Genomic DNA, 5887 nt, shown 5'->3' with positions numbered 1-5887 from the left:
CCTCTACATGATTAGGTCCACTGAGACAGACCTACACAATGGATTAGTCCACTGAGACAGCCTCTACAATGGATTAGTCCACTGAGGACAGCCTCTACAATGGATTAGTCCACTAGACAGCCTCTACAATGGATTAGTCACTGAGACAGACCTCACAATGGATTAGTCCACAAGCTCACAGGATAGTCCACTGAGACAGACTCTCACAATGGATTAGTCCACTGAGACAGCCTCCAATGGATTAGTCCACTGAGGACAGCCTCTACAATGGATTAGTCCACTTAGACAGACCTCTACAATGGATTTAGCCACTGAGACAGGCCTCCACAATGGATTAGCCACTGAGACAGCCTTCTTACAATGGATTAGTCCACTGAGACAGGCCTCACAATGATTAGTCCACCGAGACAGCCTCACAATGGATTAGTCCACTGAGAACAGGACCTCACAATGGATTAGTCCACTGAGACAGCCTCCACAATGGATTAGTCCACTCAGACAGGCCTCTACAATGGATTAGTCCACTGAGACAGCCTACACAATGGATTAGTCCACCATGGTTACAGACCTACACAATGGATTAGTTCCACTCAGACAGACCAACAATGGATTAGTCCACTGAGACAGACCTACCAATGGATTAGTCCACTAGACCAGACCTCCACAATGGGTATAGTCCACTGAGACAGACCTCTACAATGATTGAGTTCCACTGAGGACAGGACCTACACAAGTGATTAGTCCCACTGCAAAGACAGCTACAAATGGATGTAGTCCACTGAGGACGGGCCTACTACAATGGATTAGTCCACTCAGACAGGCATGAATCCAGACAGTTGTCTCAATTGCCGTAATTTTTTTAATTATCCCCGCCCCTTTGTCACAGCTCGACAAAAAAAAAAATCTTGGCTGACCAACAGCCTATTGAAGCAGCCTAAATACGGTCAGCCCTAGGACCAGGAGTAATCTGTTGTAACCGCAGACTGGGGGCATCAGAGTCTTGTTTACAGATCCACCCGATCTACCGTATATTAACTCGCTACACGCTACTCTGTTGCTCTCTCTGTTGCTGCTGACCCAGTTGTATCTACAGCACAGGAGGCTGCTGAAGGGGAAAAGAACGAACACAATAACGGGCCGGAACGTAACAAATGGAATGGCCATCAAACACCTGGAAACCATGGAAACATGTGTCTTGATTTGTATTCGATACCATTCCACTCCAGTCATACACAGCCCCCGTCCTCTTACCCAATTTAGGTTCCACCACCCTCTGTGCATCTATACAAAAAATGGAATAAAGTATTGCAAGTAAATCTATCTCTCACTGAGATTTATTAAGTTTTAACCGCAGAACACAGAGACAACTATATGAGTTCGTCACACAAAAAAAAGCTCCATCTCTCATCTCCTCTCCTCTTCCCTCCTCTCCTCTCTCCCTCTCTCCTCTCCCACTTCTCTCCTCTTTCCCTCCTCATCCTCTCTCCTCTCACCCTTCTCTCGTCCTCTCCCCTTCTCTTCCCTTCCTTCTCCTCTCCGTGCTTCCCTACCTCTACCTCTCTCCTTTCCCATCCTCTCTACTCCTCTTCTCCCGTCCTCTCCTCCTTCTCTTCCCCTCTTTTCTCCTACTCTCCTCTCCTCCCTTCCTCTCCCTCCCTTCTCCTCTCTCTCCAAAAGCTCTCTCCTCTCCTTCGATGTCCACTCTCCTCCCTTCCTCTACTCTCTCTCCTTCCCTCTCCTTTCTCCCCTCCTTCCTCTCCTTCCACTCCTCGTCCCTCCAAGCCCCTCACCGGAAATTAGCCTGCTGCAGCTGTGAGTAAAGCACTCGTCTTTGCACAGCTATAATCCAGACGCCGGAGTGGCTTAAAATCTTCCCTAGTTCACTGATCAAAGAGAGGATTGTAGCCTGACGCTAGGCAGCGCTACCTAACTGCTGGAAGCTCAGTGCATCTGTTTTTTTTAATTTTATTCTCATACTTAACGTCAACGTTCCCCAAAAATCAGCTCAGCCTTACAAGCACAAAGTGTGTTACACATGCAGGAGATGGAGCGTGAAATACTGCACTGTGAATAGTAAAACTATCCTCACTGACTGTTCCCAGACCATTTGCAGAATAAAGGAAAAAATGTTGGCTTGGTTTTTACGGGGAAATTACCATATTGTTGTGGGAAATTTACAAGTTGCTAACGAAGTACTTTTCAGTTACTTTTCCTTAACTAAACGTTGACAATTAATTTGAAATAAGTAATCACGAGCCAAAGTAGGAAAGTAACAATTCCACGTCGGAATGTTCCCCTCCAATCTGAGTATGAACAGCTGCGGAGAAAAGTCAGTTGTTCCCATTACAACTCTACGCTGCTCTACCAAGCAAAAAGCAGTCACTCCTCATAGCAATGGAAATGAGAAAAAATGGCTTTTATTTCCCTTGGTTCACAGTACCTTTATGCAGTTACTGGCAACCATGCACCCCCATTTTATCCAAAACACAATACAATAGAGGCAGGATACTTGTCACATGATTAAGCATGTATTTAATGTAGTAACAATGACATGAACTCATTTTAGACCAAATGAGGCAGTTGCTGTTCTTTTTGCTGGTAGTGCAGTCTGCACGAAGTACCACTTCTATCACATTCCCATTGAAATGTTACAAGAAACACCTTTACTTTGTAAGAACATTATAGTATTTGTGTGTGTTGTCTGTGTGTGTGTGTGTTGTGTTGTGTGCTGTTTGTGTGTTGTTTGGTGTGTGTTTGTGTGTGGATTCTCGGGATCACATTCAAAAATATCAATTGAAGCAGTCATTCACAAACAAACCCAAGGACAAAGACAATGCCGAAGTGGCAAGTGCACCGCTGCAGTCACCTCTGCTCTACCCACAGAGACCGTCTGATGATACACTGCAGGCTACCCCTACCTCTACCCACAGAGACCAGATCTGATGAGACACTGCAGGGTCTACCTCTACTCTACACCACAGCAGACCGGAACACGGAGATACACTGCAGTGATCTACCTCTACGCCTCTGCCTCTACCCCACAGAGACCGGCCTGATTGATACACTGCAGGTCAACCACTAAACACTCATTACCCCACAGAGGACCGGCCATGTAGCCTGATGACCACCACTGGCAGGTCTACCTCTTGGCCTCTACCCACAGAGACCGTCTGATGATACCACTGCAGGTCTACCCCTACCTCTACCCACAGAGACCGGCCTATGAAACACACTGCAGGTCTACCCCCTACCTCTACCCACAAGACCGGCCTGATGACAACACTGCAAGCGTTCTACCTCTGCCTCTACCACAAGAGACCGGTCTGATGGATCACACTGCAGTCACCCCTACCTCTACCCACCAGAGAACCGGGCCTGCATGACACAACTGCAGTCTTACCCCGACCTCTACCCACAGAGGACCGGTCTGATGATACACTGCAGGTCTACCCCTACCTGCTACCCACAGAGACCGGCCTGATGACACACTGCAGGTCTACCTCTACCTCTACCCACACGAGAACCGGCCTGATTGACACACTGCACGTCTACCTCTACCACAGAGACCGGTCTGATATTACCACTGCAGGTCTACCTCTACTCACAGAGACCCGTCTGATGATACACTTGCAGTCTTACCTCTACCTCTACGCTCTACAACCACAGAACCCGGAACCTCTAATGATGATGACACTGCAGGTGCTAACTCTAACCTCTAACCCACATGAGACCGCCTGATGATACACTGAGGTCTACCTCCTTACCTCACCCACAGAGACCGGACCCTCCGATACCGATACACTGCAGGTCTACGCTTCTACCTCTTACCCACAGAGACCGGGCCTGATGATACACTGGCAGGTCTACGTCTACCTCTACCCACAGAGACCGGCCTGATGATACACTGCCAGTCTACCTCTACCTACTACCCACAGAGACCGGCCTGATGATACACTGCAAGGTTTCTTACCTCTTACCTCTACCCACAGAGACCGCCTGATGATACAACTGCAAGGGCTACTCTACCTCTACCCACAAGAGACCGCGGGCCTGATGATACACTGCCAGGTCTACCTCTACTCGTACCCACAGAGCCCGCCTGATTATACACTGGCAGGTTCTACCTCTACCCACAGAGACCTGTCTGATGATACACTGCAGTCTACCTCTACCTCTACCCACAGCAGCCCGCCTGATGATATCACTGCAGTCTACCTCTACCAAGAGACCGCCTGATGATACACTGCATGAAGGTCTATCTCTACACTCTACAGCCAACAGAGGGACCGGCCTGATGATACACTGCAGTCTACCTCGACCTTCTACCCACAAGAGCCCCCGGCCTGATGATACCACTGAGGTCTTCTGTCTCAGTGGACTAATCCAATGTAGAGGTCTGTCTCAGTGGACTAATCCAATGTAGAGGTCTGTCTCAGTGGACTAATCCATTGTAGAGGCCTGTCTCAGTGGACTAATCCATTGTGGAGGCCTGTCTCAGTGGACTAATCCATTGTGGAGGTCTGTCTCAGTGGACTAATCCATTGTAGAGGCCTGTCTCAGTGGACTAATCCATTGTGGAGGCCACGGGGATGACACACCAGTATCACATTTACTGTTAATTACCATAATTTCTAATCTACAATGTTTGTTTGGTTACCATAATTTATGTTAAAGCATTTAATATATAATCATTACTAGGGATGCACAATATATCGGTGAACATATCAGAATCGGCCGATATTAGCTAAAAATGCTATTATCGGTATCGTCCCGATGTTTGGTTCAACACCGATGTTAAAAACCAATGTCAAAGCTACCATGCATACCTATATAATGTAGGTACATGACGTAATGACGCCCACAATGTCTACTGTGTGGATCGACTAGTCAACAAGTCGAGCACTCATTTGAAAGTATGAACATTTCAGCAAGACAACAAAGGCAAAATCCATTAAAGCCAAGATAATGGAACTCATTGCCCTTGACAATCAACCGCTCTCTGTCGTGGGGGATTTTGGCTTTCGCCGACTGGTCGAGCACCGGTACATACTACCAACTGTGCTAYTGTTCAGATGTTGCCCTACCGGAGTTGCACAGTAATAGCGTGACTGCTATTAGCTTCACGACATTTATACTATGGAACACCGTTTGGGTCTTTGCATGTCAAAAATATACAGTAGCACTGTCAAAGCTGTACAAAAAAGTCTGCAAATACCAGCCACGAACGATGTGTTTACAATACCGTGTTGGTAATAAAGCATAATTTGTTCAACCGCAACTTCCTGGGTAGCTAGCTTTAGCTTGGTACCTAGCTAGCACCAATACAACCAGCCTGTAAACAATGACCAGTAGAAACTGCAGCCATTTTCATTATTCTTAGCAATGATTTAGGAATCCTTGTGAGTAACTATTAGCTACGAAGCCACTTGTTGTTCGCCTGTTGAAATTGAACTTCAGTTCATGAAAATAAATAGCTAGCCAGCTACTTAACCCTGTTGCCCAAAGCTAACGTTATAAGCAGCCAGCTAGCTTCATCTGGCTAGTGAGGCTCGACCGCACCGGGTTATGTGCTGTGAAGCTAGCCACAATAAGGATTAGGCACAATAGTGGAATTTGCAGTTTGCCTTCAAAATAAAAGTATGTAATTGACAGTGACGCAAATGAATACAAATAGTAGAATTATGCCATACTTTTACTTTGAAGGATAACCGCAAAGTCCACTATTGTGGCCAATCCTTATTGTGGCTAACTTCACATTGATGGGTCTGACCACCATTAATCAAATTTACATTTACATTTAAGTCATTTAGCAGACGCTCTTATCCAGAGCGACTTACAAATTGGAAAGTTCATACATATTCATCCTGGTCCCCCCGTGGGGAATGAC

General features: G+C 46.6%; 1 protein-coding gene across 1 annotated transcript in view; it reads right to left on the bottom strand.

Moving 5' to 3' along the window:
- LOC112072310 (interleukin-1 receptor-associated kinase 1) overlaps positions 1-5887 on the bottom strand; it is a 67797-nt gene that overhangs the window by 28928 nt on the left and 32982 nt on the right.

Source organism: Salvelinus sp. IW2-2015, unplaced genomic scaffold (assembly GCF_002910315.2).
Source record: "Salvelinus sp. IW2-2015 unplaced genomic scaffold, ASM291031v2 Un_scaffold1887, whole genome shotgun sequence".
Classification (NCBI taxonomy): domain Eukaryota; kingdom Metazoa; phylum Chordata; class Actinopteri; order Salmoniformes; family Salmonidae; genus Salvelinus; species Salvelinus sp. IW2-2015.
Note: the sequence above shows the minus strand (reverse complement) of the source record. Positions and strands in the feature narration are given on the sequence as shown.